This window comes from Schistocerca americana, chromosome 2 (assembly GCF_021461395.2).
Source record: "Schistocerca americana isolate TAMUIC-IGC-003095 chromosome 2, iqSchAmer2.1, whole genome shotgun sequence".
Lineage (NCBI taxonomy): Eukaryota > Metazoa > Arthropoda > Insecta > Orthoptera > Acrididae > Schistocerca > Schistocerca americana.
Window position 1 is genome coordinate 763,171,585 of NC_060120.1, and position 20,910 is coordinate 763,192,494.

The 20,910-nt window shown below is 38.1% G+C and overlaps 1 protein-coding gene across 5 annotated transcripts in view; it reads left to right on the forward strand.

Annotated features, from left to right (window-relative positions):
* The first annotated feature begins 212 nt into the window (after window positions 1–212).
* Window positions 213–20,910, forward strand: part of LOC124595085 (mitochondrial import inner membrane translocase subunit Tim21) — a 48,525-nt gene continuing 27,827 nt past the window's right edge. The window contains exons 1-2 of one of the 5 annotated variants that reach the window (XM_047133672.1): window positions 249–374; window positions 9,695–9,786. The gene's annotated coding sequence lies outside the window, so the exon portion shown is untranslated. Of the gene's footprint in view, window positions 375–1,006; window positions 1,030–9,694; window positions 9,787–18,073; window positions 18,096–20,910 lie in introns of those variants that run through there. The other 4 variants (XM_047133673.1, XM_047133670.1, XM_047133675.1 and 1 more) reach the window with 4 other exon arrangements.

Consider the following 20,910-nt stretch of genomic DNA (forward strand, 5'->3'; position numbering starts at 1 on the left):
ACGACACGCGTTTGGTCTTAATAAGACTTTTATTACAGTCACACAAGACGGTATTAACCAAGCTGACTTGCCTCAAACTTTATTCTTGGAGCTATAGTTAGTTAGAACTACTGCTAAAGATCAGAACACTGGGTTTAGAGCAGTAATTCTCACGATACATCTTAAAATGTTCTCATTACTCTGACCAGCAATCAGGCGCATCGCTACTGCAGCAAGTGGATAATCTATGATGCGATTGTGTACCTTTGCCGTCTCAAAGTAATTGGTAGAGTTGTCTGCTGCCGGTGCGTAGAAAAATAAAATAGATAAAACCAAGGGGGTGGCTGGAGAAACTGTCAGGAATATGTTGATTGTAATTACGTAGTACGCGAAGTGTAAGTTTGGGAAAATTTTAAACTGGCTTGAAGTTATCGAACGTCTTGTGATATTAATATCTATAATCCTTATTGCTGCTGTTCAGTTTATTCTGAAGTGGTTCACTAGCTGACGAGACGTATGCATGGCAAAACTTGTAATGTGCCCTAAACTTTCTGTTATTGTAAAGGAAAACATATTTTGAACAGTTTTACTTCTGTTTTGCATCTCCACAGCCCCCGGCTCTGGTCTCTTGGGTCAGAATTTGTTCCCGCCATTGCGCGTACAGCTTTATATTAAAGGATACTGTAAAAAATACTGTTACTTATAAGGTTGAATTATGTCAGCATTTTTATTGTTATTACGATATAATCCCTTTTATGTAGTTAAGATACTGACTGTTCCAATCTGTGAGATATTTCTTGGTGAGAGTCACATTTCTTGGGACATGTATATCTGTACCTGTTTGTGTTTTTCATAATGCTGCAGTGGAGCAACCCTATACTGTGTTGTAATTACTTTCTATGTTTAGCACTGACCTTGCAAACGACCTGTTTAGAACTTATTTGCTATCCTTTTGAAGTAGGTTTAGTTTTCATATATGTGAGTGAGTGAGGGAGATTACTTTTATGCGAATAGGAGATCAGAAGTCGGCGGAAACACGCATATGTTACTGTGAGTGATACTGGTAATTGTTATAAATGACAAATGTTGGTATCAGACACGAATATTTTCAGTGACTCTTATATTTCAGGTTGTATGCGTCCCTAACATTCTCTATATTAGTGGCAGCCTTTACTCCTTTGGATATCTTTCTCGTCTACTTCTTCCACAAAGCTTTAGCTCAGCACTAAAGACTTTATTGCCATGTGTGTAGTATTTTCTTATGTGCTCTTATTCGTTGTGGCAGACAGCTTCTTTCTCCATAAAATTTAGTTTATTGGAAATTATTTTCTTTGTAGAAGATTAAGATAAAGTCCAGTTAATAGAATCAATTGTAAAATTTAATTTTAGGGGACATACAGTGAGAGTACATTCAGTGAGTAAAACTGCACATACATGAAGAACTGTAAACATTTTGTACTTAAATTCACAAATTGTTTACCTGATAAGGCACAACTCTCACTACTACTAATGGATTCACATGACAATAACAGCGTCCAGAACAAAAGGTTCCTACTTCAGAGATTAGTGTCAAATTTTTCTGGAGTAAAATGTGTTGTAGGGAAGGAGATGGGGTGGCTGGCCACTTAAAACTTGTTCTAAAAGGAATTCACTTTGTAGTTTCTGCTTCAACCAACACAAGTTTAAGATAGAGCAAATTAAAATAATGAAGAGAAGAAATGTATCAATTACTGATATGCCAATCTCATTTTAACTCTACTGTAAAGGAACTACTAATTGTATAACATTTCATAGGAGAGCTAATATTGGCTGAAAGTTGTATAGAGCAGGGAGATTAAGACTCAGGAGTATAATGATGGTTTATTGCTAGTACAGTATACAGATTATGTTTCTGTGAGCTGCTTGTCTTTCATTAATCTTTACTTGTTACACATCAGTGGAAGTTCACTTCCATGATGGGCTTGAAATAGAACAATGTGTAACTAAATGACTTCTCTCAAAAGTACATAGTTACACACCTTGTGTCCAGTATCAGATCTCTCAAACTGTACTATCAAAGTCGGTAATTCACTCTTAGCAGCAATCATTGCTCAAAAATGTACAATAAGTACAGAAAGTGCTGAACGATAGAAGGTCTAGCAAATGGCTTTTCCAACAACTGTGCAGACTGAAACTAGTCTCAAACAAAAGTAACATCCCTAAAGATGGTACTAACAAGGAAAACTCATCATCACACGTCTCTCAGGTTTAGTGGTACAAGGGCTCATTGGACAGCGCAACAAAAACTAAAAACAGATCAAGCATGGAAACAGGGGACAAGTGTACTGGACTGTGAAGAAGAAGAAGAAGAAGAAGAAAAGCAAACTAGAAACAGTGAGTGGTCCAAGAACAAGAAGTGCAATATAGAGCTGCTGGGTAAGCAAATGGCATTGTAGTTAAGTGGGTACAGTGTTGGACTGCTAAGTGGGTGAGCTCATGTTCAAACCTCCCTCGCATCTTTTTTTCTTTTTCCACTATTCACATAATTCAAATTTGTATCTGGGTCGTAGGGTGACATCCGTTAGCAACAGCGTGGTGTAAGGTAGGGGACCTGTAATGAAAGTTGATTCTGCAAAGCTACTCTATTAGCTGCTGACAGCAAGTGGCTTTTATGACAAGGCAACAAATCAACCAAATCCTTCACTGGAAAACATGTCTGGTGTGTCATACATGGCATTAGTGACAGTATATGTGTTATATGATATGAATCTCTTATCGACGGACGTAATTTGTATGCCTGGTGAGTGAGATATGCCTCCTTGCCCGCTATAGGTGTTTGTATGAATGTGAATGTGATCACTCCCAAGGAAATGGTGAAAACATAGTAGTTTGTCACATAAGCTGCAACAAATGAATGCAACAGTTTCACAGTAACACAGCTTCTCAGTGCTCATTTCAAAACATATGTTTTTGAAGTTGCATTGTGTTTTGTAAGTCTTGAGTCTTGAATTCCTTTGTTGTAACATAGTTCACACCTGTTTGTTGCCTTCATTTTTGTTAGATGTCGATGTGGTATCTCGCTTGCTCTCACTATTTATCACATTTACTTGTGACCGTAACTTGTTCTTTCCATATGACTCGTATTCCATAACCAATGTATAGTATAACAACTGGCTAGACTACAGAAAGAGAACACATTTCAGTGGCCGAACGGACAGTTCGCAATGTTGTGAAAATAAATAAATAAGGCGAGGGAGTTTTGAAGATGGTTCGCCCACTTGGCAGTCAAACACTATTACCACTTATCCATTATGCCTTTGCTGTTTCATGCTCCTTATAATTGCTCTTCTTGTTCTTGGACTGTTCACTGTTTTTATTTTTATTTATTAATTTTTTTTACACTTCAGTACAGCTTCTTGCTATTTTCATGCCTTGTCGGTGTTCAGTTTTTGACAGGCTATCCACTGGGCTGTATTACCACTAAATCTGAGGCGGTATGATGGGAGTTTCCCTTGTAAGAATTAAAACATCTCAGCCAGTCATGATATATTCAACTGTGGCAATGTCCCCCATCAAACTCTTGTTTGTGGTAACAGTGATCTGTAGCATAACCCAAGGTGTAAGATGGATTAGAAGGTTACAGCATGAAGTGAAATAAATGTTGTGGTAACAGACAGATCTATAGCTCAGCCCAAGACCTATGTTCACCCATATTTAATGCATGCAATAAATAGCTAAAACTGTACTGTAGGTTCAGAAAATGTATATTGTGTAATAGACAAATCTTGGATGAGTTTTTAGTGCTTATTGTTTACATATATCATACATCAACTATGAAAAATACAAGGAGTGGAAAGAGGGGAGGCACAGCAAGTCTTACAGCAATGGTTTGAAGAAAGAAAAGAATGAATTGAATTGTGTAGGCCTCAGTTTCTGTTCACTGTCCTGATGAACGGGGTGTGTCGGTGGCCTACGTATATAAACCTAATTCAAAATTATATGATGGACAACATATTATCATTCAGACAAATTTTTAAACAGGCTATGTGTAATCATCAACTTGATGAGTAGTTAATCGATCAATAACTAAACCTAGAGTATGTATACAAAATAAACAGCTGAGTAAACGCCAACTTTCATATCCTTCTGGCATATAGTAGTGTCCACTACAGTGGACAGCTGTCAGTGGTCGCTTCTGTGGGTTTTTCAATCAGTCCTGAGGCTGGAAATGCACAGAGTCCACTGCAGTGGGCACTCCCTACTGGTGTTGTACCCTGCATGCATTTACAGCCTCATGACTGAAATAGCAGAAGTCCAGTCCACTGCAGTGAAAATGGTGCACCACAGGGAAATATTGGTCCACTGAATAAAAGTATTGCGACCGTGTAGGTAAATTATGTATCATCACAAGTTTTTGTGAATATAGGTCATGAATCTTGCAACAAACTATTTACTTTATGCAAAAAGAAAATTCTCTTGAGAAACCTAAAATGAGAGGGAATTGATGACCAGTTCTCACATTGAGAAATATCTGTTCTGCCAATACAAACACTTAAATTACACACACTATCCTAACTTTCAGAACTCCTCCTATGGCCTGGGTAATCTGTCCTCCCTTTTTAAGCTTCCCAATCTATCCCTCTCTCCTGGCAAAGGAATAATTACTTCCTTCCATTTATTTTCTTGGTACATAAAATTTACTGGGATACTGGAACTACTTTTGCTGTTGCCACTGTCATCCAAATGTCTCTACCACAAAAATTAAATAATTCATATTGAGCTACTTTTAGACTGTGAAATATTTCTGGTATAGTGTTGCAGTATTTATAAATTAATAGCTGCAACTGCTATTTATAAGGCCCAGTTAACTGTGCAGTAGCTCTTCAAGATTTATGTAACCGTATTCTTTGACTCGAAAAGTATTTGTGTAGTAGTATTCATATCTGACTTAATTGTCATGTTCTCCTTACCATCTGTAAACAACTGGTGTGTCAATAGTTGATCAATGTTTTATGTTCTTTGTTGAAAAATCCTTGAAACTTAGTAGTCCACCAGAATGAAAGTAAGAAATTCCCTCTCTAATGAATTCACTGTTGATAGGATGTTAACCGATATTTTCCTTGCTCTTTTTTTATTTTTTACAGTGAGACATAAGGCTTGTCTTTTATGTGTTAATTCATTTCAGCAGTGGGCTTACCAGTTAATATTTTAACAGGGTACAATAGTTAACCAAGGAACACAAAACGCTACTGAACATTTGGAGGCAGGTTTGTGGGTCTCTGAAGCTATCATATGGAACTGTGGCCCTAAACTTATTTATTAACACTGCAGTCCCTTCAATTTCAATCATGACTTATCAGCTGAAAGTTAACTATTTTGTGGTAGAACATGCTTGGCCTATGAATAAGACTTATTTTTGTGCATATATTGCTCAAGTAGATACAGCAAATTGATGCACACCTGCACATTGTGGCTCATATGTCCTATACTGAACTGTTCAGTGATAGACAATGCCAACAACTCAGTCAAGGTTCAGGTTTACCCCTAAGCAGAGTTTGTTGTTGGTTCACTTCTCTGCTATTACAATGACCACACACTTGTGTACTGCTGAGTTGCTGGAAACATGCCCTTTCTGTATATGAGATGCTTTTCCAGCATGACATAGCACCATTCCAAATCTACGTGTCAACAACCATCTTGTAGCTGCATTTCCTGGATTCTAGAGTAAAAGAAGAACTACCCTCCTCCCAGCCCACCTCTTTTTAGATCTCTTGAAAAAATTCCTGAAGAGATAGCTAAAATATGGTTGTCCATGAAACTTTTGTGAGCAGGGACATGAAGTTGTTAGTTTATAAGCTTTCCCAATGGAATAACTTATGATACTCTTCTCTAGTTTGCAACTGGATCTTCAAATAAAGTTGCCACAATATTTCGACAATCCATCTGGCTGCCATCTGCACTGAGAAAGGTGGCACAGTGATCAGTACACTGGACTCACATTCAGGAGGACAACAGTTCAGAAACCGTGTCTAGTCATCCTGATTTAGGTTTTCCATGATTTTCCTAAATCGCTTCAGGCAAATGCCAGGATGCTTCCTTTGAAAGGGCATGGCTGACTGCCTTACCCACCCTTTTCTAACCCACTGGGACTGATGACCTTGCTGTTTGATACCCTCCCCAAAATCAACCAACCAACTAGCTGTCATATTCAGGTGAGACACAGTTGTTGCTGTGTCTCATTGCTTAACTGATCATCAAAATCTTCTGCAACTAAGTATTTTTTTAAATACAGTCAGTGCAAGGTTCCACGACTTGCTCAGATGATAGCCCTTGTTCCTGTTAATAAGAATATCAGCCAACATAATTTCATTCAGAATGCAGCCCCAGTAATGAGAAGGGGCAGCAACCATCTGTCTCATGTTTCATTGTGTGCCTTAGCTAAGCAATGCTCCACCAATGAGGATTTTTCCATTTTGTTGTGATTGTATGGAGGTGATCCACACGTTTCCTCAGCAGTATGAATAATTTCAGTATTATACACTTTACCACAGTTGCATGGAATCTTGTAAAAACTGAGCTTCCTTTGTGCCAGATAGTCTTTAACAGAACCTAAAAGCGTATTAATCTTGGATAGCACATGTTGCTGTCCTGCCATATGCTGGGAGTGTACGAGCTAAAAAAGGGATAATTTTAGGAAATTTTAACATTGAGACTGCATTTTGTATGTCAGCCAAGATTAATGTCCTCTTTGGATCTGTTTAAGATAACCTGGGGCTAAGGAAGCTGTTTTTTTTTTTTAAATTTTTTTATATATAAATAAGATTCCATGCTACTGTGTTACAGCATACACTGGTCAAATTATTCAGTTGGTTGAGAACAGACATGTGGAGCACTGCTGCCACACGAGATTACAATATACCAAAATATCTGGTCGTGGTGTAGCATTGCGTATCTGAGGGGGGCCAATAAAAGATGAAACAATGCACTGATTTGCATTACATCAAGATGTTCTCAATTGATAGAAAATATCAATGGTTAGTTATGACAACACATTGTTTTTGTTTGCCTTCCCCACCAGCAGCAGCACTACAGTCTTTTCCGATGTTAGCAACATTCATGGCACTTGTTGTATGTGATAAGTAATCTGTGCTGGCATATGAAAGGGTGTCGGTTCCAATTTACCACAATTTGGCAAGACTTGACAACAGCAGCGTCTCACCTGAAGATGACAGACAGGTGGTCTGTTACATATTGTATCAACATGACTTCATTCAGCTGCAAACTTGAGAAGTATATGGACATGGGATAACTTGCCAGCAATCGTTGTGATATGTGTAACACAACAGGGACATTGTAAAGAGTGTAGCATATTATTGCGCACCAATTTCTTATGTGTCTTGTAGCTCATGGCCATCACTGTGAGTATTTTATGTCAGAGCTGTGAATAGTGAACCATTAATATATACCTGTAAAAGTCAGTACTGAAGCAAGTTTATGTACAAGTGCGTAAGTAATATATAAAAATCTGTGTAATTAGTAAATAGATGACATTAAAGTAATTAAAAAACAAGAAGACATAGAGTTGTCTGCAAAGCTTACAGGTTTGGTTTAGCATTTCAAGAAATTATCCACACAGTGCCACACCTCATTGATATCCTGGTGTGATGGTTTATTACTAACAATCATAAATATATATATTTTACATTGAAATGAAACTTAAGACATACAAAGAAAGAGGGTACTTCATTACCTTAATTCTTGTGTTTATGAAATCATATACACATTGAACTTCAAATGACACATGCTCCACAGGTACAAATTTAGCATTGTGGAAAGCTACATTTTGCACTTCAATATTTTATTACATTTTGCATCTGTCTTTAGAAACTACTTCCACAAATGTCAATACAACATACTACAAGGTGTACAACTTTGTTTCTGCCATTTTTACACAACATTTGAGGCTTTAATGAAACAAATTGGTTAAACACGAATCATTCAAAGTATTTTCCATCGCTGGTCACTGCTTTCTCCCATCTTTCAGGCAGTGTATGACTCCCGCGTCGAAAAAATTGTTCATCTTTTGAAGCGATCCACGAACCGAACAAATTTGTGACTTCTTCATGAGATCGGAAGTGTTGGTCAGCCAGGGCATGCGCCATTGATCTAAACAGGTGATAGTCAGAGGGAGCAATGTCTGGAGAACACGCGGGTGGGGTAGGAAATCCCATTTTAACGTTTCCAAGTACGTTTTGACCTCTTTGGCAACTTGGGGTCGAGCGTTGTTGTGCTGCAAAATCACTTTATCGTGCCTCTCACTGTATTGCGGCCATTTGTCTTTTAATGCTCTGCTCAAATGCATTAACTGTGTTTGATAATGAGCACCTGTGATTGTTTCACTTTGTTTTAACACTTCATAGTACACGATTCCGAGCTGGTCCCACCAAATGCAGAGCATGATCTTGGAGCCGTGAATATTCGGTTTGGCTGTCAACTTGGAAGCATGACCAGGATATCCCTGTGATTTTTTGTTTTTAGGGTTATGGTAATGAACCCATTTTTCGTCTCCGGTCACAATGCAATGCAGAAGTCCCTACCGTTTTTGCCTCTGAAGCAACTGTTCACAAACATACAAATGCCGTTCAACATCTCTTGGTTTCAGCTCACACGGGACCAAAGTACCTTCATTCTGAATCGTGCCCATAGCCTTGAGATGTTTGGAAATGGCTTGCTGTGTCACTCCCATTAATTGTACCAATTATTCTTGAGTTTGACGTGAGTCTTCACTCAGCAATGTCCCCAATTTTGCATCTTCGAAAACATTCTCTCTTCCACCACTAAGCCAGTCTATGACATTAAAATCACCTTTCTTGAAGCATTGACACCACTCACAACATGTTCTTACACTAATAGCATCCTTACCATACGTACTTGAGAGCATTCGATGAGACTCAGCCACTGTTTCTTCATATTAAAACAAAACAGTAACACCTCCCGCAAATGAAGAGAATTAGGCTCATAAACTGACATTTTCAATCAAGAACAACTTTATGATAGACACAAATCAACTAATGTTTGAATGAGGTTATGTTGACCGAGGTCCAAGCTTACTGCCTGACATCTGCAATCTGTTTTTTTTTTCGACCGTTGTCGCCACCTTTCGGCAAAAGGCAGAAGCAAAGTTGTACACCTTGTATATATTTTATATCATAATGTAAACAGGATCTCAAACACTTAAATGCGCCTCATCCATTATTTATTTTGTTTGTTATGTTAAGTTAGCTAATAAATGTGATTATGTACATGTAATTGTTTTCAATATTATGAGAAGGAAAGTTGCTACGCACCATGTAGCAGAGATGCTGAGTCGCAGATAGGCACAACAAAAAGATTTTCACACTTAAAGCTTTCGGCCAGACCAGTGTGATTTCAGTTGCCTGAGACTGCAGTCGTGTGTATGTTGCATTTGCGGGAGTGTTTGTGTGCATATGTGTGTGTCTATTGTTGACAAAGGCCATTGGCCAAAAGGTTTAAGTGTGAAAATCTTTTCGTTGTGCCTATCTTTGACTCAGCATCTCCGCTATATGGTGAATAGCAACTTTCATTCTCATTATATTGTACGGTCCATCTTGGATTTTCCATTGTTTGATTTGTAATTGTTTTCACTTATTTCCTATTACATTTTTCCAACCCACATCGACATCTGTGACTGACCTGTGCTGTTTCTTTCCTTCAGTGCATATATAAACCTGTGATTGACCTACATAAAAGATCCGTCAATGACTAAATGTCTGTTCAAAAACCATGATGGTTGCTTGTGCTCAAAAGGTAAAGTGCGACATTTTGTGCTAATCTCATATTATTCAATTCCAAAAAAGCACAAATAACTCACTGCCACCAAAAATACACATTATTGTCGTGTACTAATGCAACACTGTGTGTAAAATTTTTGTGTTCCACTTAAAAAACGTGACTGAAGAAAGAACACAGTAAACTAACCAAGAAGCTCAGTTTAACATGTTTCACACCCAGTACGCTCGCTTATTGTGTTGACTTGGAAGAGTAGGATGCTACTCATTTCCCAGTTTGTATACTCTTTGTAAGGGTATTTGTTGCTTATAATAAAAATTGTTTCTGATTAATTTACAAAATCAGAATATAAGGCACTAAAATAATTTGTATGTAGACCTCATCTCTATTAGGGTTTATAGTTGGCTTCTGTAATCTGGTAGAAAGGTATTCAGCAAGTATTAAAGAGAGAAACTGCTCTGGGGGAAAACTGTTAGTAGGACAAGTTTGGTACTTACATGGCTTTAAGTTGGCATCACTGAGCCCTGATCAGCTGATATATCAACATTATTTTGTTTATAACCTCAAAAATACATTTTAAGATGGCATGTCTGCTTGAAATGACCACATCAGTTGAATAACGTTCTGTTGTTTGTTTTTTACTTGCTGAAGGTGAGAAACCAAGTGAATATATACTGTAGAATGTCTGAAGTTCATGGTGAAGGTTGTATGAATTGCGCAAATTTTTACAGTTGAGTCGAGCAGTTCAAAAATGGTCATGACAAATGACATTGTGGCCAACCAGTTGCTGCTTCAACTCCATCACTTGAAAGTCGAACTGATGACATTATTTGTGCTGACCGCCATGTGGCTGTGGATATGGTAGTTGATAAAGTTCAAGTTAGTATTGGTGCAGTTAATAACATTACCTGTAAGAATCTGAAGTACCACAAAACATGTACAAGATGGGTCCCAAAGGAGTTGACGCGGCTACACAAGGAAATAAGGTTGAGCTAAAGGAATGTTATGAAAGAGAAGGTGGGCATCTCAACAAAATTTTGACTTGTGATGAAACTCGGGTTCACTATTATGAGCCAGAATCAAAAAGACAAAGCATGGAGTGGAAGCACACCATCTCACCTGTCAAGAAAAAATTCAAAACTCAAGCATCAGCAGGAAAAGTCGTGTTGACGGTGTTTTGGGAATGCTGAAGGTCCAGTTTTTTCTGATTATCTTGAAGAGCTGCGTACAATGAACAGCCACTACTACATGAATTTGCTTTTAAACAAGGTGAAGCCAGTCATGAGAGAGAGACGACGTGGATCTCAAGAGGAGAGGTATGGTTCTCCAGCAAGACAACGCACGACCTCATATTGCTCAACCAACCGATGAAACCATTGACAAAATGGGCTGGGAAGTACTGTCTCATCCCCCGTACATTCCTGATTTAGCACATAGTGATTTCCATTTGTTTGGTGCACTGAAGGAGGCATTACATGGGAAGAGGTTCCAGGACAATGAGGACGAGGACGTGAAAAAGTTTGCGAGGAAATTGATTCAAACATCAAGATAAAAAGAGTTCTTTGCAGCTGGAATAAAAAAGCTTGTAGCCCATTGGAACAAGTGCATAAATTTTGAAAGGGATTATGTTGAAAAGTAGAAAAAGTATTTTTTTGTAAATATAAATGCTTTTTTCTCCAGACCAATTTGTCTCTGTAATTGTTGAATGAGCCTCATATATTTATGCCAGGGCTTTTTACAATCTTGGAAGCACTTCTTGAACTCACTTTTCATTATGGTGTTCAGCTCCTTCAGTGATTCTGTTTTCATCTTGACAATGATGGCAAAACAATATCTTTTTATGGTTCTCTTCAGCCTCAAGAATAGCAAGAAGACACGGGAGGGCGGGGGGGGGGGGGGGGGGGGCGGTGGCTTGGTGAATACAGTGGCTTGGTGAATACAGTGGCCCAGGCAACATAACACGTTTGATTTTCACTAAAAAATCAGACAGAAATTGAGTTGTGAGCAGGAGCATTATCATGATGCAATTTCCACAAGTGATTTTGACACAATTCTGGTTATTTTCTTTGGATTACGTCAGATAAATAGCATATAACTTCCAGGTAGTATGCCTTATTGACCATATGACTATAAGGCAGGAACTCAGGATGCACTATCTCACTGTAATCAAAAAACAGTGAGAAGAACCTTCACATGTGATTGAACTTGAAATTTTTTGGTCTTAGCTCTTCAGGCAGTTTCTCTTGGGGTGATCTGGCCTTATTTCAATGTCATACCTGTATCCTCATTTTTGTCACCTGTTGTAACCTTGCTGTCAAATTCGTTTGGCAATTTCTGAGCCATGTTTATGTAACACAGTTTTCGGTCAAACTTTAACAATTCCAGAACAAACTTTGCTGCTACACATTTCGTGCTTAGAACCTTTGAAAATTGCTTGGCATCAACCAAAGGGTATGCCGACAACATCAGCAACTCCTCTGATGGTGATTCAGCAATTTCTAGAACCATTTTCTTTACTACTTCCACATTGTTGTTGGTAATTGATGTGCTAGGGTATCCAGGGCAGTTACTGTCTTTGGTGTCTTCTTGACTCTCTCCAAAATATTTATACAACTCATAAAACATTGTCTTACTTACAGTACATTCACCAAAAGCCAAGTCAACATTTTGAATGTGGTGCTGAACTTTATTCCATTTTTAAGCAAAATTTAATGCACATTCTTTGATTTATCTTTTTCAAAAATAAAAATTTGTCAAGCACTTGAAAACATGCATAACCTTTTTGTCTGTCAACAATAAACTAAACACTCAAACAGCTGGAAATGCAAACATGTGTACTAACACGATTAAGAAACGTATGAAAATTGGATGTATAAGGTGAGCAAAATTAAAAAAATTCCTGTTACTTTTTTATCACACTTCACAGTGTAATTTCTGTCATCATACGAATTTTGCCCTCTATGGATCTCTAGTAAAACTGCTGTAACCTTTCACACCATATCTGCAGAAAATTTTGTTTCTCATTAGTCTGCTTGATTTTCAGCATGATGCTAAACACATCTCACACACACATGTTGATTCCCTTCTGTTCCAGTTTTTGCTCATTCAGTGGTACCCTACCCTACCAACCCATGCTATCCTCCAGAGGTTCATTTCCAAAAATTTGTTTTTTCAGATTAAGGCCTATGTTTCATTTGAGGTATGTTAAGAAAGTAAGTGTATTTGGTGAAAAAGAAAAAGATATTGTTGATACACTTGTTGACTATTTTTCCACATAACTGCCATCCTGTTCTGTGCGTATGGTGAGCCATGGCACAAGCTTATTTATACCCTCCTCAAAGAACTCTCTTGCCAGTTCCTTCCTCCCACTTCAGAACTTCTTTCTGCACCTGCTTGTCGGTTGAAAATTAGTTCCACTCACGTGTGCCTTCAGAGAGGGAAAAGACGATAATCTGAAGGCGTCAAATCACGGGAAAAAGGGGGTGGGGGTTGAAAACATCCCAACTGAATGAGACCCAGAGCATCTTGGTGGCTAATTCTGTGTACGGCTGGACGTCCTCGTGCAACAAGCACATCCCTCTTGTCAGCATTCCCCTCCCCTCCTTTTGTTTCGAACACTCCTTTTGAGATTTTAGGGTCTCACAAAATTATTGAGATTAATGGTCCTCCCCTAAGCCAGAAATTCGACCAAAATGATGGCTTTTCAGTAGCAAAACATTGAGGCCCTGATGTTTTTGCCTGAAATTGTTTTTGAATTTTTTGGTTGATAGGGAATTGGTGTGACTACTGTCTTTTTGTCTTAGGCATATAATAAGCTACCATGTTTCTTCTCCAGACACAATAGAGCTCAGAAAATCCTCACCTTCCAATTCAAGTCATTCGACAAACTCACAGCTGCTGTTAACCCGATTTTTCTTGTGCTGTTCTGTCAGCTATTTTGAGACCCATCTTGAGCATGATTTCCAGTATCCCAGCATTTCTGTGTCTCATATAAGAGAGTGCTGGAGAGTTATGGAAATATCGCAGAAATATCCAATGTCAATCTGCAGTCTTCACGAACAGTTCCCTCGATTTTTGTTCACCAATTCATCAGTCTTTGACTTCTATGTTCAGCATGAACATTTGTTCTGCCTCCACTAAACTCCTTGCACCAATTACACACACTTTCTGTTCATAACACCTTAGCCGTAAAACTTTTGATTCACAAAAAAAAATTGGTCGGTGTTATTCTTTCCATAAGTAGGAAATGGATCGCAGCTTATGGCTTGCACTTGGTGGGTTTTCTTATTGAAAACACACAACTGGACACTACAATGTGAGTTTACATACTATGATGTTTCAGTGATGCTTGCTCTGATCATGGTATCCCCCTTTACCACTCAGTGAAGCCAAATCTCAAAAAACAAAAAGACCACAGCCTGTTAGGTCACAGTACACTTACTATCTGAACAAGCCTCATACTAGTAAGCTTCTTTTTGGGGAAATGCTCTATACCTGTGCTTCCCTCTTTGCTTCAATTGTTACACCATATTGTTCTACCAAGATATCGGTATTTTTTTACTTCGGCTATGTTGTCCCCAATTTCGATGCCAAGTTTCTGCTACTCCTCATTACGTTCATTTTTTTTTTTGTTTCCGTTCCATCCATATTGTGTACTCGGTAAACTATTATTCCATTCAACATATCCTGTAATTCTTCCTGACTTACAAAGAAGACAGAAGTGTCCTCAGTGAATCTTATTATAGATTTCCTTTCACTCTGAATATTAGTTCCACAACTGTATCTTTCTTTTATTTCCTTAATTGCTTCTTCTGTACATAGAAGAAACAATACAGGAGAAATACTGCAGCTTTGCTGTATGCTCTATTTAATCTGAGCACTCTTCACTTGATATTCAGTTCTTATTAGTATCCTCTTGGTCTTGTGCATATTCTATAATATCAATCTTTCCCTATAGAATATACCTACTTTTCTGAGGATTTCAAAAATCTTGCACCATTTTACGTTGAATCCTTCTGCTCATTTGACAAATCATATAGCAGTGTGTTGATTTTTCATAGACTTGTTTCCATTATAAAGTGTAACATCGGCACTGCCTCTGTAGAACCTTTCCTAAATCCAAACTGGTGTCATTAACATAAACTTAATTTTCTTTTCCATTCTTCTGTATGTGTGTCTAATCAGCATCTCGGATGCATCAGCTGCCAAGTTGACTGCCCTTGCTAATCTTGAGATTGTGTGGAATATATTCTTCTGAAAGTCTGATTCTGAACACTCATATGATACAAGACATAAAGAAAACTTTATGCTCACCTCTCATCACTTAAAACTATGTGCACAGACTCCTCAGTATATAGCCATGAAAATCACAACACAATAAAAGGGTGCGACATAATGAATATGAAGATAAATATTTTAAAAAGCAAGTTGCATGATACTTTGAGCCGGATCCCTAAAATGGAATAAAAATTTATGATAGTTATAGTAGATGTAAATACCGTAAGCTTGACTTATTTTAATTAAGTAAATTCTCCACAAAGTATTATTGTAAGTGTGACAAAATTTTAAATAAGCAAATTGTAACCTTGACATGTCTCCTGTGCATCAGACGTATGTTCTGAAACTGCGTACATTGTGAGATGAATAAAACACATTTCACATCTCTAATCTAATAGATTGTTCACACAAATTGAGTATTTGTTAGGCTGTCACTTCCTCATGTTCTGCCGTGTTTCCTTACAAGTCTAGTTTGTCAAAAACTGACTCTAATATAAAATACTCTCTGTCCTCCGAATCAACACCCATTCTTTCTTCTTCCATGTTAATGGAGAATTGATCCCCCTTGTAGAGGCTCTCAGGGCACTGTTCCTGTCTACCTGCTCTGAGTTGCTGAGAGCTTTTCTTTTAAATTATCTAACAGTTTTTTTTTTTTTTTTTTTTTTTTTAATTTTCTGCTGCTAATCCCTCTTCCCAACTGCCATTTATTTTTAAATTTCTTCACAATTTTTCTGCAGCCATTTTGTTTTAGCTTCCTTGCAATTTTTATTAAGTTAGTTTATACATGACTTAAATTGCATGTGTTATTATTACAAGGCAACACAATGACTGGCCAATATACATTTTCAGGAAGCGAAATTCTAAGTGCAGCCAATAAACTCACATAAAAGTCAACGCAAGTAATTTTCTCTACCTCTATGTTTGTCTATTGCCAGTACTTTGAATTTTTCCCACAGAAGATAAATAATGACCAGCCATTCCATCTCCTTACAGTTTTTGAAATTTACAGTTTCCTCAAGTGACACTTTCTTTGTGATATGTGATTTATTCATATCATTACGTACAATTTTCAAATCATTTGATTTGATGTACAGGAGACATGTCAAGGTTTACAAAAGAAACTTTTTTCACTTTTTTAAGAGAAATACAAAAGTTTACATTATATTTTACATTTCTAAGTTACAGCTACACATGTACATAAAATAATACATGTAATACAATCCCTGTGTTCAGACCATGAAGCTGTCCTCAATGAATTCATCGACAGAATAATAACACTTTTCCACCAGAAGAGTAAAGAGCAATCTTTTCAGTGAACCAAACTCCATTTTAAATATATTTTATTTTATTTAAAATTTTTAACACCATATACGCTGGTGTTTGGGCATAAAGTTTTAAACGATGTGTTGGAAGTTTGAAGTTATATTGTTGTATTCCTTTCCTCTCCCAGACATTTTTGTATTTCCTTCTTTCACTTATCAATTGAAGGATTTCTTCTCAAAATAAATTAATTAGATAGACAAAAAAATCTACTCACAAAGTGGCGGCAGAACACACACGTAAAAGGAGGCTGTAATTAGGCAAGCTTTCAGAGCCAGTGGCTCCTTCAGGAAGAAGGGTTGAAGGGGAAGGAAGATGGGTGAAGGAAAATGACTGGAGAGGTCTAGGAAAAGGGGGAAAATTTTGGAAAGTCACCCAGAACTGTGGGTCTGGGGAGACTTACTGGATGGGATGAGAAGGAAAGACTCGGAGGAGGATTTCTTCTGTTCGCAATTTCATCCAGGACTCTTGTATTGTATTGTATTGCCCAAGCCAAGTATTTACATGGAGTACTTTACTGAAAACAAGGGAGGTTTAAACCTGGATAACCACTTAACTTTAAAGGAGCCTTTTTACTGTAATGCCATATGAGAGAGAGAGAGAGAGAGAGAGAGAGAGAGAGAGAGAGAGAGGGCTACCAGGTTCTTTGGCTACTAAGCTGTCCTCATAATTCTGTTGCCTCTTGTGCATAACTGGCAGAACTACACTGAAGAGCCAAAACATTGTAACTACTTACTTAATAACATATTGTTCTGCATTTGGAATGCAATATAGCATGGATTTGACAAGTCTTCAGTAGGTTTCCTTAGGTGTGTGGCACCGAATGTCTACACATGGGTTATGCAGTTCCCATAACAGAGGCTGGTGGTTTGTGGGCACAGAGCTGGTGCGTAATTGCATGTCAGATGTGTTCTATCAGGTTCAGTTCAGCCAAATTTATGGCCAAGCCGTCAACATGAATTCACTAACAAGCTCCTCGAAATCACAGTAGCAAGGGTCTTGCCTTGCGAAATGGACAGTTATCCTGCTAGGTGATGCCATCACTGTCAGAGAAGACATCAAGCATACAGTGATACAGATGGTCTGCAATAATACTAACTTAGTCCACAGCCATCATGGTGCTTTTGATTACTATCAGAGGCTCCTTGGAAGCCCATGTGAGGGTACTCCATGTTATCTCCACTGTCCTCCATCCAGGCACAATGCGTGTTTCGAACAACTGTTCGCCTGGATGATGGCGTTTCGACACACGGCCATTGACAGGTGTAACAAGAAACGTGATTCATCTGATCAAAAACACAGTACCTGTGAACCACAGTCCAATCTTGATGATCCCATACCCATTGCAATCATAACTGAAGATGTTGCTGGAAGCTGGGAACACATAGGGGTCATCCACTGAGAATCCCCAACTTCAGCAATGTGCACTCAACAGTGTGCTCCAAAACATATGAGGCTGCACTAGTATTGCACTTAAGCATCACATCTGCCGCAGATTGTCAATTATCGTGCTACAAAGACAGGACACGCCTATGACCTCTACATTCTGTAAGAAGGTGTGGGTACAAAGCACTTTGTTGCCTATTCATGGATCTATTGATCTTTAATCACTTTCCACAGATGCCGATGACAGCAGCATGTGGAAACCTGACCAGCTTCACCATTTGTGGATATCTGTTCTCAGGCACTGGGCCATAACAATCTGCTCTTCTCGTTTTGAAGTCCCTTATGTAAGTGAATTTTTGTGGCCCTTATCATACTGAGAAAGATTCCCCACTTTGTTCTGATTATCTACTTCACTAAAAAGTCATGTACTCACTCTGTGATCCCAGAAGGAAGACTATTCAAGACATCCAGAATATCCTTCTTGTTACTTTGTGACGGGGTGCTAAATGTCGTTTTGACAAACACTGATACTGTCATTCTCTTGAGACAGCTTTCTTGTGAGATTGCTGATTGTACTGTGATTGCTGAATATAATTTTAACTCCCTTACATGCAAATGAGAAAAAAATCTGCCCTTCAAGACTTTCAGCAGGAAACTCCAGGTATAATTGTTAACACGTTTTTACTACTGAGATAAGGCATATACTGCCAGCATTGATCAAATTTAGTGTGGGTATCTGCGTGTCATCTTGTTCGTTTCTGCCTGCATTTAATAATTTTTAGTGCACTAGACTGTTTTCTATATATATCAGTTGAGGTTCAGCACGAGCGGTCCTTGTGCTTCTTTGGTGTAAACAGTTAATGATACAGCCATATTTTTGCAAATGGTTATATGCTAGATGATGTGCAAAAAGTGATAGATTATGAAAATTACATCAGTAGGTGACAGATGGGTCAGATTTCCTAGATTGCATGCATATATGTATCAGCTTTGGTGCCATGGTCTTGCAACATTTTACAATTGTCATTTGTCTTACAAAATTTCAAAGTAAGATAGACTAAAATTTTTTCTGTTTGGTAAATTGGACATGCATTATATTATTTTCACACAAAATTAGAATGAATGACTGTTTAACTGTCACAAAATACTTGATTAACTTTGTATGTAGTGCTGTTTGTGGTCTGTGAGACACTTAGCACCACATCACTCCTCTCACAAATCTGACTGATTTTCAATATTTCATATAATTGTGCACCTAATTTAAAATGCTCAATATATGTTAAAGGTTTCATACAGTAAGACAAGTATTACTGTTAGAAACTGTGCAACATGTCTTAAGATAGAGTAACTCACAGCACTGTTGTAACATTAGTTGCAAAAGTTCATTGAATCACATCAAGTGCTCATAATAGTAATTCAATTATCACAGCATATTGTTACAAAGACACGACATAAAAGGATAAGAAAAAGGAACATAATTTGACGAACTCTCAAACTGTAAATGAGGGGGCGGGGAACACTACATTCATGTAGGAAATAAGTAATGGCACTTCAGACAATGATCTGTTGCTGAGCTTTCATGCTCTTTTTCATTGAGGGTAGGTAATCAAAAAGATGATAGTGTTGTTGTCATCTCACATTCCGATGTACTTGGAGTCTTGAAATGTGTCAACACTTTTATAGTAATGAAAATAATAAATTTCTGACAATATGATGTAATTGGATAGGTAAAAAAATCTGCTCACAAATCAGTCGCAATTGGCAGGTTGATAGACACACAAACAAGCACAAACATACACACAAAATTCAAGCTTTCGCAACCAACGGTTGCTTCGTCAGGAAAGAGGGAAGGAGAGGGAAAGACGAAAGGATATGGGTTTTAAGGGAGAGGGTAAGGAGTCATTCCAATCCCGGGAGTGGAAAGACTTACCTTAGGGGGGGGGCTGCTTGTGTGTGTGTGTGTGTGGGGGGGGGGGGGTGCGCACAAGTGTATACCTGTCCTTTTTCCCCCCTAAGGTAAGTCTTTCTGCTCCTGGGATTGGAATGACTCCTTACCCTCTCCCTTAAAACACACATCCTTTCGTCTTTCCCTCTCCTTCCCTCTTTCCTGACGAAGCAATCATTGGTTGCGAAAGCTTGAATTTTGTGTGTGTGTTTGTGTGCCTACCAACCTGCCAGTGCTTTCGTTTGGTAAGTCACATCATCTTTGTTTTTAGATATATTTTTCCCACGTGGAACGTTTCCCTCTATTATTTTTAGCTATGCAAGCTTACAGAGCCAGTGGTTCCTTCCTCTGGCAGAACAGTTGAAGGGGAAGGAAGAGGGGTGAAGGAAAAGGACTGGAGAGATTTGGGTAAAGCGTAAGAGTTCCAGAAAAGTCACCCAGAACCCTGGTGAAGGGAGGCTTCCTTTCTCATCCTGTCTGATAAGTATCCCCTGACGTGGGGATCTGTGTGACTTTTCTGAATTCTACCCCTTTATATAAAACTTGTTTATGGTGATACACATATTTTGCCTATGTTATTAGGTGACCCAAGAAGAGTAAGAGAATTATTATTTACAACAAGAACACTCTGTGTGTAAACTCTACCTGTTAAATTATAAATTACATAAGTTTATATTTTACAAATGTTCCTTCAAACATTTTAGGTTTTGTGAAATGTGCTTATTTAATGAGTTGACTAGCTGGATGGGTTATAATTAGTTGATATGATACGAAAAAAAAAGACTCAAATCTCACAAAGAAACTGTATTGTTGATAAGCGTTTATTTCAAAGTGGCAGATAATTGGCAATGTTTGTCGACTATGAAAATAATTATTGATATTGAAAAGCACAAATTTGGAGGAATCAACAATGCGTTCATAAGGTTAGTCTGAAATCCAAAAATTCTAGGTTGGAGCCATTACTAACAACTCTGAATAAAAATGCTCAGTCACAGCCTATGATGATATACTAGATGTGGTTGCAGAGGACTCAAGAACCAGGCAGGAAAGAAAACCATGTGATGTGCTTGGTATGATGCAAAAGTGTTGCTCATGTAATAAATTGTAAAGCACAGCAAGTAAGACTACCTACCAGCTGTTCAGTGGCAACCTCTCCCACTCTGAGAATTGGGGGAGCTCTAGTCTGCTGAACAGAGGTATGTAAGTTAAAGACA